General features: G+C 34.5%; 1 pseudogene; it reads left to right on the top strand.

The window, feature by feature from the left end:
* The first annotated feature begins 6,653 nt into the window (after positions 1–6,653).
* Positions 6,654–15,163, top strand: LOC149222863 (cysteine-rich receptor-like protein kinase 10; annotated as a pseudogene).
* Positions 15,164–15,712: the final 549 nt, after the last annotated feature.

The following is a 15,712-nucleotide window of genomic DNA, read 5'->3' as shown; positions in this document are numbered from 1 at the left end:
GCAGGAGGAAGTCGTAAGATGCATTGAGGTTGCAATTCTATTCACGCAAGCTGATTCAGGCATCCGTCCAACTATGTCTAATGTTATATTAATGATCTCCAGCTCTCCTGTAACATTACTAAATCCAACACAGCCAGCATTTCTTAGAAGTTACATAGGTCCCTTTATGGTTGATTGTAAATGTAAATATGTAAGGCAGTCGGGCGGGTTAGGCGATTGAAATTATTTTATTAGAGGTTGGTTCATTAATAATTCATGGCGTCCGTGGATAACGGGAATTGGATTTTCTAGCCGCTTGGCGTCTCCAGCGAAATGTCTAATGTGTGCACATAAGTGGTGATGAAACAGCGGTGATTTCATGGTAATTTGTTAAAATTTGGAGAATAGATTGTTTGTATAACCTTTCATATTTTGTCGTTACATGGTTACAGATTTTGATTTTATTTATTTTATAAATCCTTAAACCCACAAAATAGTTCAGAAATTCGTGTTAGATTATGAAAAATTTGGAAGATATTTTTGAAAATCTTAGTTATAGCTGTTAAATTTTGGATTTCAAACACTCCAACTACTTGATATTTTGAAATATTTTTAATGAATTCCGGCAAACAAACAGCAATCTAGACTATTTTGATGTGTAGATAGACAATGCCCATCATTATATATTTTGAGTTGTGATTTTATTCATTTTACTAAATTACTGTATATTTGATTAGTTTAAACATTAATATTAAAATAGATATAAAATTATGTTGTGAATGTATAATAAATACAAAACATATAGTAAATAAACTAATTTTTACAAATGAAAGTTGATATAAATATAGATTTATATATGAAACTTGTAATGCATTTGAATGAATATAAGAATGGTAAGCTAACATCCATGTGAATGATCTATGAAACAGTTAAATTTAGGAGAATAATATCTGAAATAGTCACATAATTGTAGTGTTAAAGTAGTGTGGAGGTTGTAAATATGAATTATATAAATATAGATTTATATATGAAACTTGTAATGCATTTGAATGAATATAAGCATGGTAACATCCATATGAATGATCTATGAAACAGTTAAATTTAGGAAAATAATATCTGAAATAGTCAAATAATTGTAGTGTTGATTGTAGTGTTAAAGTAATGTGGAGGTTGTAAATATGAAGAAGATAATTTATATTATATAAGTATAAGTTTTACTTGTGATGTAATATATGATTTTTAACTATTATTATGATATGTAGTGAGTGTAGTTTTCATAGGATGTATAATTTGTTTTGTTCAATAATATGATTTTAAGAATAGTAGTTATACAGTATCACTTTATATAGGGTGTTCATTCTAATTATATTAGAAAGGGTGAAGGTATTACTTACCAAGTATTTCATTAGCTTTAATTTTATGAAAAGGGGTGAAGGCATTTTTAACCATTTATCTTTTGAAACCTAGAGTTTTCGAAAAGGGAAGGTTGTGTTAATCATACTCCCTTAAACATATGATGGCAACTTCCAATTACCATCTCACATTGGGTTTCCATCTTAAATCCTGGTGTTCATGTGTTTCTTATTTGTGATGTTTTATTTTATTCTTACTACACATAGTTACTATCTATTTAATGTTTAATGAAGTACTGATACACTAGCTCAAGATAAACCGAAGATGAATTATCTGAAAAATAATTTTACTAGATATGTGCTAGTTGTCTTAAGAACAGTCGTGTATACACACGGGTTCCCTTCGATAAAGTAGCGTAAATAAATCAGAATATGAAATTGAAAATTTTATGATTTGAAAATACTGATTCACGCCCCCCCTCCCCCACCCACCTCACGCCCCCTCCCTCCTCCCCCTCTGAGTCTTTTTTGCAATAGTCCAAATTTTTTCTTCAAAGTAAAGATCATCGTTGGTCCAGGCACAAATAACAAAGCACAACTTCTAGCCTCCAAATATCTATTATTTTTTGCAAAAGGCAAGGGATATTCAAGGATTCAGATTTTTTGGGATTGTAAAGTTGGTTGTAAATTGGATTAATGGTTCTTTTCCTTGTCTCTATTTGGCCATTATTGAAGAGGTTTCTTATATTATTAGATCTCATGCATCTTTTACATGTTCACATTTTTTTAGGGAAAGGAACCATGATGCAGACAACTTATCAGATGGCCTTCATCTGAAAATAGATCATTGGGTGATTGAGGAACATGACAATGATTTTCATGAGGAGTCTCATCTTTTGTTTATGTTGCTTGAGCTTTTATATCGCATATGTCTGGTATGGCAACATTTTCCATGTCTATTGTTGTTATATTGTGTTTTTCTTATTTATATCCTTGGTGTTGTAAGATTGTTGTTTATATGGACCTTTGGGCTCATGTCTACATATATTTTGAGATGTAATGAACTATGTTTCTTCTTTTGAGCCTCTTGGTTGTAGTTAGTATTTGTATACTTTCTCGAGAGCTTATGGAGATGCTGGTACATAATACTTTTTGATGTTTTTTGACTTTGGTGGTCTCTATTAAATATGTTGTTATTGATGACGAAAATCAAGCTTGGAATACACTTTTTAAGTGTATATGCAAATTGTAATCTCATAATTTTATGAATGAAATTATGTTAATTTTCTTCCAAAAAGAATTAATATTTTTTTCTTGATATATTCATATTTTATTTTTATATCATTTTATTGGTGGACATAATTAAAGTCTTATACAAAAAAGGAAATTTTACTAATATTTTTTAACATGTATATATGGGCCAACTCATTATCAATTTGAATCGGGAAAAAATTGACTTGCAAAAAGGAAAAATAGGGAACTAATGGTCTCATAGACTATTTTTAATCTCACGCACCTTAAAATATCAGTTCATTTCGCAGTCGAGGCGGAGGAATTGCCCATACGCCCAAAAGTGGCTGGAATCCAGGCAAAAAAAAATCAAAAATTCTTGTAGAGGCAGTGTTTGAATCGTGTTTTTGATGGTGGAAATGGATTTAGCACCATCAAAAACATCTAGGACACCTAAAATTTTGAAGTTTAACAACTATAACTTGGATTTACAAAAATTCTTGCCGGATTTTCTCTAAATATGACCGGAATTTCCATAATTTTCTAAGCAATTCCTCCAGCTAGTTAGACTACGGTTTTATTTCATTTAATTATGTATTAGTAATTTCATTATCTAATTTATAATTAATAACTATTCACTTAAACTTACTTTTCATAAAATTTAAATCCCATCCCTTTCTATAATAATTATAAATAAATAATTATCTTTTGATAAAATATACTTAATTACGTTTTTATATGGAATTTTCACATCCACATAAAATATATAATTGCGTTAAACAAAAACTCATAAAATCAAAATATGTTTTAAATAGAATTTTCACTATAACCGTCAAGCTCAAATGTTATATTCATGTCACGTTATCCCCAGGAAATTTTAAGAGAATAAAATATCGAATAGGTGTGTGCGAAAAGTTAGGAGATAGTTTTAATATTTTAATTGATTTTATATTGGTATTTTTGTTTTAAAAAATATATAATAATTATATTAAAATGTTTTATTATTATAATATAAAAATAATAAATATTATAATAATATTTATATTAATATTAAATTTTGAACAAATTTAAAATTAATAAATATGTGAAATAAATAAATAAAAAGTTTTCCGAGACAATTTTATGGGTAATGATGGTAATATTAGAGTTTTATGGAAAATTATGTGGTTTTATATTTAAATTGTTTTATTTATTTTTTGGGTTATGAGAGGTGTTTATAGATTTAATTGGAAGTTATGTTTGTAGTAGATTTAGAGGGCTTGTAGTTTGAGGTTTAAATTTCTATTAACTTTGTGGGTTGTAAATGGAAACATATATGGATTAACTTAAAAGTTATATTGATAGCAAATCTAAAAGTTATAGTAATTTTGAATTTACTTGTCTATAGTGAGTAAAATTTAGCATAACTTAATTGCAGACCAGTGGTAAAGACAATTATCTCTAACTTTTATCTAATGCATGCTAACTCATCATTATTATTTAAAGAAAACCAGGCCACCTTGAATAACACTATTAATAATAATGAATCCTAAAAAAAAAAATTAAATATAAAATTATATTTATATTTATTAAATTTAAATTTAAATTATGTAAATAAATAGTTATAATTTATTAATTAATAAATAATTATAATTTATTAACTAATAAAATATATATTTATTTTAACATAAATAAATTATATATATATATAATTAATTAATTAATTAATATATATATAAAACAAACCATTAAAATATTTTCTAAAGAATTTAGCTAACTAATCATTTTTATTAAAAAATTATTAATCATATGTTAAGCCCAATAACAAAAAGATCTTCATAAAAGTTTAACAAATTAACAAGGACTATTTATAAGTAGGAATTTGAAAAATGAAATTATTAATTAAATTTGATAATTTTAATACGTAATTTTAATGGTTTTGTTGTTTTTTTTTATAATTTTAAAAATATGTAGTTTAATATATAAATAAATTAGTTTTTTTATTAAAATTGTAATATACTTTTAAGTAAGATTGTGATTTTTTTTGTTGTTTAAAATATATTTTTTGAATTTATAAACGAATTGAATTTATGGAATATTCAAATTTTACAAATTAAACAACTTAAACTTAAATTTAAATTTTTAAAAATCTTTTTTGAATTTAGTTTAAAATTAAATAAAAAATTTATTCTGGAAAAAAGTCATTTTATCTATTATTGAGCAAAGACGCTTATTCTACAGCCTCAATACAAAATATTTAAATAATATCAGTTCATAAAAAAATTTACATATAAAGAAATTGAATCCCTCTCAACTTATGTTAAATCCTTATTTAAAATTAATCTATACTAATTTAAATTATTCATTTAAAAAAATAAAAATTAATTAAAAAATAAATAATTTTAATTAACAAATTATTATTATTATTATTTTTTTAATTATTTTTTTAATTTTTTTTTTTTATTTTTTCAGAGAGAAATCATCATATGGCCGAAGCCCGCAGATTTTTACAATCAATATGGCCGAAGCCAGCAGAATTTTTTACAGCATAGCCATTACAAATATCGTTCAAACATCTCCATAGCGTGGGGGTCATCAAATATGCGCCTCCGCAGAAATCGAACATGGCTGGGGGTGCGAAAGCCATCCGCCCCAGCCATTACATCATGCACGTTATGTGCACAAATTATTTATAATAAACAAAAAAATCATTTTTAATTCAACTTCCTTCGAAAATGGAATGAAATGACCATCATAAGAAGTCCATGGAAAACAATCCGAAGATGTTATTATATCATGGTTGGTGATTCTTGATAATCATCTAAATTCAAACTATGTTTCATGTCCCCACTTATTTAACCAATACAAAATTACCCAAAATTGGTAAATCAAAGATATTTCCCTAAAATAAATTGAGAAAGTATTGTTAAAATATATTATTAAAATAATGATTGATAATTTACATAGTCCAAAATTTACATAGTCCAAAATCTATTTGAAAGATAATGATTGATAAGTTACATTGTCGAAAATATATTATTAAGATAATGATTGAAAATTTATATGGTCCACGTAGCAGACCATCGACCGACCATGTAAGAAACCCATGGGCCGTGCCAATAGAGAAAAAAAGGAAAAGAACCTTAGGACAAGTAGAGAAGGCATGTCTCGTTTAGCACCAACCAACCCGTGTACGAATTTTCAGCGCTACATGTTCGGACGGCCAGAGGTTGGCATGTCAATTTTGATTTCTCCGAAAACCAATGGCCCTTTCTCGCTGACTGTGGACTTGGTTTATTTTGACAATTCCCCTAAACATTAATGCAAATACAGAGCATTTCGCCTAAACATTAATGCCAATACTTGCCATGTGAATAATCTGACGTATAAAAAACCGATTTTCTCTAAAGCTGTGGGCTGACTTTAACAATGTCCACACAAGGATATGGAATCCAGCTTCTTAGTTTTTAAAATAGGAAAAGAGTGTTTGAATAGTGTTTAGGGTGGAAATGTATGAAGTATTATCAAAGATTGTTAGTCTGTTAAAATTAAATCGATGTTGTCGCGCTATTGTAGCTTGATAATTGTAATCTAGATTAATCTTGATAACATGCCGTCACTATTGTAACTTGATATGTAATCTAGATTAATCTTGATAACATGCTGTGGCTATTGTAATTTGATCATTGTAATCTAGATTAATCTTGATAACATAACATCACTATTGTAACTTGATAGTTCTAATCTAGATTAATTTTGATCTAATTAACCATTGTAATCCATATTTCCAAAAATTTATACAGCGGGGAAATTTCCATGACTTTTGCCATAGTCGAATGTACACAAGGTCAAATGGTCCACGCATGTTTACATCCTCTTTCGCCGAAGACTTTCGGCATTTCAATTCCAATTCTAATTACAATACTCTGCTGTAATTCGAAGCAGTGTGTCGATTTTGCAACCCTCAACCCTCGTCCATCTGACGATTTCCCTTCCCCATCGATTCGGTCGTTGCTTCTTGTGTTTCAATGATGTAATTCCACGCATGGTATCAGAATCCCATATTTATCAGAATCCTTGACAGAGCCTACTGGTTCGAACTTCTTGTTCAATATGTATATATTGTCAAACTTGGCTAATTCTAGCAAACAGGCAGCCATTCTATTTCATTTCATGGGTTTACTATTCATCGCCAGTTTTCCTTCTGTTACATCACAGATTAGCTCACACGCCTGCGGTAATGCCTCTACTTATGCCAATGGAAGTACTTTTTCGAGCGATTTGAATAGGTTAATGGGTGATCTAATGAAGAACGCACCTCAAACAAGGTTCAACACTTCTTTCTATGGCAAAAGTCCTAACAGAATATATGGCCTCCTCCAGTGTCAAGGTAACATATCTAGCCAAGACTGTTCAATCTGTTCACAAGAAGCAAACGATAGTGTTATACAACTTTGTGGAAAAGACGTCGGCGCTCGAGTATGGTTAGAAAGCTGCTTCCTGCGATACGAGAACTTTAGCCTTTTTTCAAAGCTAGACACCAATGGGACTTATCTGGTTATGGTAATTGAAATTAGTACAAGTAATCTATACAATTTCAAGACCAGTACTTCAAATCTGCTTTTCAACCTGTCTGATGAGGCCTGCAATTCTGCAAATAAGGGATTAACTCAAGGCTCAGCTACATGTTCTGCCAGTGGTACCGTTTACAGTTTAGTTCAATGTTGGAGAGATTTATCCGGAAAGGACTGCAGATCTTGCTTTCAACTACCAACAAATGACCTCCACGGATGTCGCTCTCTGAATGGAGGAGCCGAGGCGCTATCGGGAAGCTGCAGGGTTCGATATGAAATATACCCTTCTTTTGACACTAGTACTGCTGGGAATAGTACTAGTCCACTTCCATTCTCTAACTCCTCCCGGGCAAACCCTCCTGCCCATATGACTCAGGTGACTCAGGCGAATGGAGCTTCACACACCACGTCAAGTAATCCCTCTTGGCCACATCTAATTTTATGATTTTCCCGCTTTTGGCGATTTTACAAATTGATTGTAACTTCAATGTCTGTAAATAACAGTACAATGCATTACATGATTTGCTCTACAGAAAATTCTCTGGGGATTGTGGCAGGCGTCTTTGTAGCGTTAATGGTCTGTTTGTTTGCCTTGAGGAACATACTGAAATCTTTCTTTTCACGGAACCCAGTAACATGTCAGCGGAATGAAGGTAGAATCAGCGGAATTTATCGCAGATTTTAAGAATAATTGACCTTATTCTTGTTTATCTTATTCTGAACTTATCTTGATTGCAGATTTTAAGAATAATTTTCAAAATATTCTCTAAATCTACAATCTAGAAATAAAATTGAATCTATAACCAGGCATCTCTTTAACACAACCCATACAAATTTATGTTATCTAATGAAATTAGATTCTTATTTGCGTCTTCTTTTTCTATGTAGAAAAACATGTTATTGATCCAGAATCGACAATAATCGAACATGAGCAAATTCTTTTCGCCTTAGAAGCACTCACAGAAGCTACAGATAATTTTCATGAAAACATGAAGCTTGGAGAGGGAGGCTTTGGCCCTGTATACAAGGTATTTACCTACCCACTATTGTTTGCAAGTTTAACGCTATCACTTTACATCATCTTTCAGACAGAGGAACAGAAAGAGGGATTTTTCCATGGCTTGTTGATGGACTGATTCTTCCAGGGAATAACGAGAGACGGAAAGAAATAGCAGTGATGAAGTTGTATGTAAGGTCTGGACAGGGCAAACGAGAGTTTATGAATGAAGTGAAGCTTGTTACCCATGTTTAACACCGAAATCTGGTAAAGCTGCTCGGATGTTGTGCCGAGGGTCCCGAAAGGTTGCTTGTTTATGAGTATTTGCGAAACAAGAGTCTTGACACCTTCCTGTTTGGTATGTCATTTTGAATTTTTTTTTCCTGTACGAGGGAAAGATGATCAATTTTTCATAAATTAATGAGATTGATTATGTAAAAGGTTTTGAAAATTAATATTCTTTGAATACAAATACAGATCCAGAGAAGAAGAGACATCTTGATTGGCAAAAACGCTATAACATCATAATGGGAATAGCTCGTGGTCTTCTTTATCTTCATCAGGATTCACAGTTGCTAATAATTCATAGAGACATTAAAGCAAACAACATTTTGCTTGATGAAAGGTTGAATCCTAAAATTGCAGACTTTGGGTTAGCAAGACTCTTTCCTGAAGACGAGACTCACATCCAAACAAGAGTTGCAGGGACATAGTGAGAATAATTCCCTTTACCCTTCTCTATGCAATTTATTTGAAATTAATCAATTTGTTAAACAGCTTAACATTTATGCAATCATGTGCCACAATCACCCCCAACTTATTTGAAGAGTTTCTGATTGGAGTATGTAGCGGTTACATGGCGCCAGAGTATGCAATGCGAGGGCAACTGTCCTTGAAAGCTGATGTCTATAGTTTTGGAGTATTAGTCCTCGAGATTGTGACTGTGTCAGGCCAGGGTAACTCCAGGATGAGCGGGAGAAAAGAACTGATGATCTTATTCATTAGCTAACATATTATTTATATACATACATATGATGGATCAGTTCATCTTCTAGATGACTGTCCAGTTCACCCATCCGTTTCGGATTAGGTGTCAACATTCCCCCCCTTAATCTGAAGGGATGTTGGTGAGTCCAAGCATCATTCTGAATCTTTCAAGCTTTTCTCTTCCAAGCGCTTTGGTGAAGATGTCTACAATTTGCTCGTTTGTGGAACAATGACGGAGATGGATTGTTTTGGCTTCAACATGATGTCGGATTAGATGATATTTAGTATTGATGTGCTTAGTACGATCATGGAACTTTGGGTTCTTGGCCAACTTTATTGCAGATGTGTTATCAATTATGAGTGGAGTTGATTGTATTTGTTTTACCTGCAAATCTTCAAGAATTTTCCTGAGCCACACAATTTCTTTCGTTGCTTCAGCTGTTGCCACATATTCTGCTTCTGTTGTGGAATCTGCTGGTACTGATTGTTTGCGTGATCTCCAGGAGACAGCTCCTGATCCAAGACTCATAGCATATCCTGAAGTAGATACCCCAGTTTCTTTGTCTCCATCGAAGTCTGAATCAGAGTATCCAATCAAGTTGAAGTCGTCCACCTGTGTATACTTGATTCCAAGGTCTTGAGTTCCCTTCAAGTACCTTAGAACTCTTTTTGCAGCAGACCAATGTCCCTCACAAGGCTTTTGCATAAACCTGGAGAGGATTCCAACAGCAAATGAAATGTCTGGTCTGGTAGTAGTGAGGTAGATGAGACTTCCTACAAACTGTCTATACTTTGTAGCATCCTCAAATTCCTTTCCTTCAATAGATGTGAGCTTCAAGTTTTGTTCCATTGGAGTAGAAAGGGGATTGCACTCTGTCATGCCAAATCTGTTTAACAAATCTCCAATGTATTTCTTTTGAGAAAGAAATATGGACTTTGGATGTTGGGTTACTTCAATGCCAAGATAGTAATGAACATAGCCCAAATCAGTCATTTCAAAAAATTTTCCTAATTCTTTCTTTATGGATGCAATATAGCTTTCATTGTTCCCTGTCATTAAAAGATCATCTACATATACCACAAGATATACAATTGTTTTGCCAACTTTCTTGACAAATAAAGTTGCATCATCAAGATCAAAGTGATTGAAGTTGAGTTTCAGAAGATGCTCAGTTAGTTTTTCATACCAGGCTCGTGGTGCTTGTTTGAGGCCATACAAGGACTTCACAAGTTTGCATACTTTATGTTCATGTCCTTTCACAGCAAATCCTTCAGGCTGGGACATAAAAACATTCTCTTTTAGATCTCCATTCAAGAATGCAGTTTTTACATCCATTTGATGGACTTTCCAATCGTTCTGAGCAGCTAGTGCAAAGAGTGTCCGGATGGTGGCCCATTTTGCTGTGGGAGCAAAAGTTTCCTCATAATCGACCCCTTCCTTCTGTGCAAAACCTTTTGCCACAAGCCTAGCTTTGTGCTTGTCAAGTGAGCCATCAGCTTTGTACTTGTTCTTGTAGACCCACTTGCAGCCAATTGGTTTGGTTCCAAATGGAGGATCAACCAGCTTCCAAGTGCCATTCTTTATGAGGGCATCATACTCCTTCTGCATCACTTCTTTCCATTCATCATGAGAAGCAGCTTCTTTGAAGGAAGTTGGTTCAAAATATGTAGACAAGTTCAATTCAAAATCATAAGTAACATCCATATCAACAGGTGAATTAGAGTTATCTACATCACCTCCATCTTGTCGGTTTGTATTTCTAGTTCCTGTTTTTCCAATTTCATCAGGATGAACACTTTCAAGTGTCTTTGTCAACCATTTTGGGGGACCTTTCTGAGATGGTCCAGGCTGCTCTGTTGATTGAGTTGGGTCTGAATCAAGATTGAGTCTCCTAATTCTATCAATTACATCACTTAAAGCATCATCCGTTGTTGGAGTGTCATGCAGGGGAGATTGTTCTTCAGAAGAAGATTCCACATGTTGATCTAGTATAGGAATGCCCCCTTCAAGATGTGGAATCTGATTATCAAACTCTTGGAATGATTTTGGTTTTGTGAATCTATCCAAGCGATCAAGTTGCCGCTCAACAACACTGTCAGATTTGGATGATTCAAGAAAAATGACATCTCTAGATAAAACAAACTTTTTATTTACTTCATCATAGAGGCGGTATGCTTTAGATGTGTTTGAATACCCTAGGAAGATACACTTACGACTTCTAGCACCAAGTTTGTTTCTATGTACCTTTGGTATTAAAGCATAACAGGTGGAACCAAATATCTTGAGATGTTTTACCAAAGGAACATGTCCATACCACAATTCATAAGGAGTCTTGTTTCTTATAGCACTAGATGGACATCTATTCTTTATATATGCAGCACATAGAACAGCATCAGCCCAAAACATTGTCTTTACATTTTTGAAGAAAAGCATGGATCGTACCATATTCAAAATTGTTCTGTTCATTCTTTCAGCTACACCATTCTGTTGAGGATTATAAGGCACAGTTGTTTGATGTTTAATCCCATGTTGGCGAAGATAGTGTTCAAATTCATTTGATGTATATTCTTTTCCATTATCAGTGCGAATAGACCCAATATGAGATTGTGCATCATTTTCAATCCACTTATGAAAATTCTTGAATATTTGAAAAGCATCAGATTTGTTCTTCAATAAATAAACCCAACACATTCTGGTGTAATCATCAATAAATGTCATGATATACTTATTTCCATTTGCAGAAGAAACAGGCATTGGACCACATAAATCTGAATGAATGAGTTCGAGTTTCCTATGTGCTCTTGAATGTGAATCATGAAAAGACTGTTTGCTATGCTTTCCTAGAATGCAAGCATCACATTGCTTATGTTTTCTAGGAATTGTAGGCAAACCAGCAACACCATTTTTCTTTAATAAGCGAAGACTGTCATAGTTTAAATGTCCAAATCTATCATGCATTAATAAACTTGATGGAAGTGTACCTTCTTCATGATGAGAAATATATGAAAAATGTTGTGCATGAGCAGAGGTTCCTTGCAGTTTAAGAAGTCTTTCTTCTTCTATACCCCTCATGACAAGTGAATGGTCAGATACCTTTCTTACCTCAAGCTTTCCATCAAACATATGAATGGAGTGACCTTGCTGGCGGATGTGGACCAGGGACAACAAGTTTCTCTTGAGCTGTGGGAGATATAGAACATGATCCAGAAGAAAGTCTGGAAGACCAGGCAGTTTAAGCTTGATTGTGCCAAGCCCTGATGGCTTGATTTTTGACTGATCTGCAAAGTATACTGCTCCATCAACATTATCAGTGAAATCTTCAAAAAAAAATCTTTCCTATGAGTCATATGATAGGTTGCTCCTGAATCAAGCAACCAGTCATTTTTCGAAGAAGTAAGTGAAGCATTAAACAGATCTTCATTTACTCCAATGTTACATTGTGCCTCAATATAGTGAGCGGATTCAGGTGCTTTACCTTTGTCTATGTCATCAGTTTTACCTTTCTGCTGATTTCTTCTCTGCTCAATCTTTTCCCATGGTAGCTTGCATGTAGAAGCATCATGAGATCCATTTCGTTTGCAGCGAATGCAATGTAAGTCTGCCTTTTCTGCTTGAGAATGTCTGCCCCCCCTGCCTCTGAAATATCTTTCTCTTTCTTTTGAATGCATACTGTAACAAAAATTATTTTTGCTGATAGAAAAATAATTTTGCTGATAAAAAGAACTTCTACTGATGTACAGTGAAACTATACTCAAAAGGGCAACAGATTCTTTATGCACTAAGTTTTCTTCAAATGTCTCCAAAATTTTATAAAATATCCTCCACAAAATATTCAAACAGTGTCCAAAAAAAACCATTCAAAACTTATTTAAATGGCGTCCATAACTCAAACCCTGGTCAATGTAACTACAGCGTTAGTGCACATATACATATTCAGCACCGCCCAGCGTATATGAAATCAATTCTCCATAATACTTTTCATACCAGGACTTACTACGATGTACTCACAGCTACCCCATCGTATTACACATTAAATGAATGGTATGGAATTTAAATGAATATATGCTGCTACATAAACACATCACTTCATCGTTTCGAGTCAAAACTGGAAATTTACGCCTATAAAAATAGCTCACACAGAACCTGGTATGGGATTTATGGCTGCATATCCCCAAACGGTAATTTCAAACTGGTGAAAGCACCTTCCACACAATCACATGCAATTGTTTACGTTATAGCGTAGAGTAGTTTTTTTTTGTATTGTGAATAAGAGACTGACGAATGAATTGGGATCTGGGTGGCAACATCCTAATTGCATCCATATTTGCGTGAAACTCACCGTAGCTCTGCTACATTGAAATGGGCATGGAGGCTATGGGTCTTCTTCGTCCTACCAGAAACAAGAGCTACTCCCGGGGCCGTTCCATTTGCCCGCCATCAGAAACCTTGACATGAGGGGAGAGTCTTCTCACCAGGCGTGTGTGTCTTCTATTAAAACGTTTTCATTGAAGACCACTGTAGGTAGCATATCTCTGAATTCCTTCTTCAAACCGCATTCAGTGGGCTGCATTTCATTCCACAAGATCTGGGATGTCAATATGCGATGGAGCGCTTCACCATTATGCCCAAAGATAGGCCTCCGGATTCGTCACAACGATTGATATGCAGTTCTGTCGGGCTATGGGAGAACTGGCAGTTTGGGCGAGAGATGAAAAGCGGCTATGGCATATGCTTTTTAGAGACAGCTTCAAACTCTTAAGCAGCCAAAAACATCACAATGAGTTGGACAAAGAATGGTGACTCCAACAACGAATTTCCTTTTAGTGCCCCGTTCCTCCATCACAACGGCAACATCTCTAACTTTTTGAAATAGTGCTGGCAAATTTTTCAACATTGATACCATGTATTCATGTGTAGAGAGGCAGCAAAAAGTATAACAACGCTTCTATGCATTCAAAAAAAAACGCATCAACGCTCAGGTGTATTGCACATTCAGCAGGGCAGAGGGCGCAGTGTCAGGATAGAGGCAGCGCTGGTGCGCCAGAGAACATTATGGGCAGATGCGTTGGCAGTGCTCAGGGCAGAGAATGAAACGCATGACAGAGGCAGCGCTCAGGTATGAGCAGCTCTCAGGACAGCAGGAGTTACAGCTATTTCTGGGACCTGTGCTCTGATACCATGTCAGGCCAGGGTAACTCCAGGATGAGCGGGAGAAAAGAACTGATGATCTTATTCATTAGCTAACATATTATTTATATACATACATATGATGGATCAGTTCATCTTCTAGATGACTGTCCAGTTCACCCATCCGTTTCGGATTAGGTGTCAACAGTGATATAATTGTTTCCCCAGAAATGCAAAGCCTATCAGAATGGGTAAGACTTCAATTCATGAATTTTTTGGTATGAATAACAGTGGGTTGCGATAAATCAGAATAAAGATGATTTACCTTGGATGGGATGCAGGCATGGAGATTACAGAAGCAAGGGTGTCTTCTGAATATGATTGATTCCACAGTAATGGAAACATGGCAGCAGGAGGAAGTCGTAAGATGCATTGAGGTTGCTCTTCTATGCACGCAAGCTGATTCAGGCATCCGTCCAACCTCTCCTGTAACATTACTAAATCCAACACAACCAGCGTTTCTTAAAAATAGTGAGAGTAACGTCATTATTGAATTAGAAGCTACATAGGTCCCTTTAGGGTTGATTGTGAATACAAATATATAAGGTAGATTTGAAGGATTTCCATCTCTTCAGGGAATGCTGCGTGGGGAAAATTTGTTAGGCATATAAGCACGTAAACAAGGATAAACACGACAACCAAAGGGATGGAAATTTTCATAATTTACACAACGGATGGAAATTTTCATAATTTTCCCCACGCAGATAATTACATACTAATTTCATATCAATTAGCAGAGAAATTTACATAATTTACTCCTAGAATTAAGGGACAGTGCTGTCATGAATGTCAGGCCTTAATTTTTGTATGGCAGGCCTTTGATGATGACAAATTATCCTCAACACCCCCCCGCAAGCTGAGCGTCGGATTGGAATGAACGTGAAACTTGGATCAGAAAAATTCAAAAAGGGGTCGAGGAACACTTTTTGTGAAGATGTCAGCAACCTGTAGATGAGAGGGCACATATTGCGTGTGAAGTTTGCTAGCGACAACAAGTCCGCGAAGAAAATGATAGTCCAATGCGACATGCTTGGCTCGCTTGTGAGAAACTAGATTGGAGCTAAAAAAAATAGCACTCTTGTTGTCGCATAAGAGAAGAGGCCGTTAGCAGACAAGTGTTGGGAGACAACCATGGGAGTATGGACAGGTTTACTGTCAAGTAACTGAGCACGAGTAAGAATATCCCGTGCATATTTCAGCTGACTGAGAAAGAGACCATCTGCAGTTGGCGAAGCTTCAAGGCCAAGAAAGTAACTGAGAGGACCCAAATCTTTAGTGGCGAACAAAGAATTGAGTTTACAAATAAAGTTGTCAAGAAGAGAGGTGTTGTTGCCAGTAACAATAATGTCATCAACATAAAGAAGCAAATAGATAATGTCAGATTGCTTATGAAAGACAAATAGAGAAGGGTCAGCGCGGCTGCAAT

Source organism: Pinus tabuliformis, chromosome Q (assembly GCF_031772625.1).
Source record: "Pinus tabuliformis cultivar Carrire ecotype Pingquan chromosome Q, CPIR1, whole genome shotgun sequence".
In the NCBI taxonomy this organism is placed as follows: domain Eukaryota; kingdom Viridiplantae; phylum Streptophyta; class Pinopsida; order Pinales; family Pinaceae; genus Pinus; species Pinus tabuliformis.
This window is presented reverse-complemented; position numbering and strand designations above follow the sequence as displayed.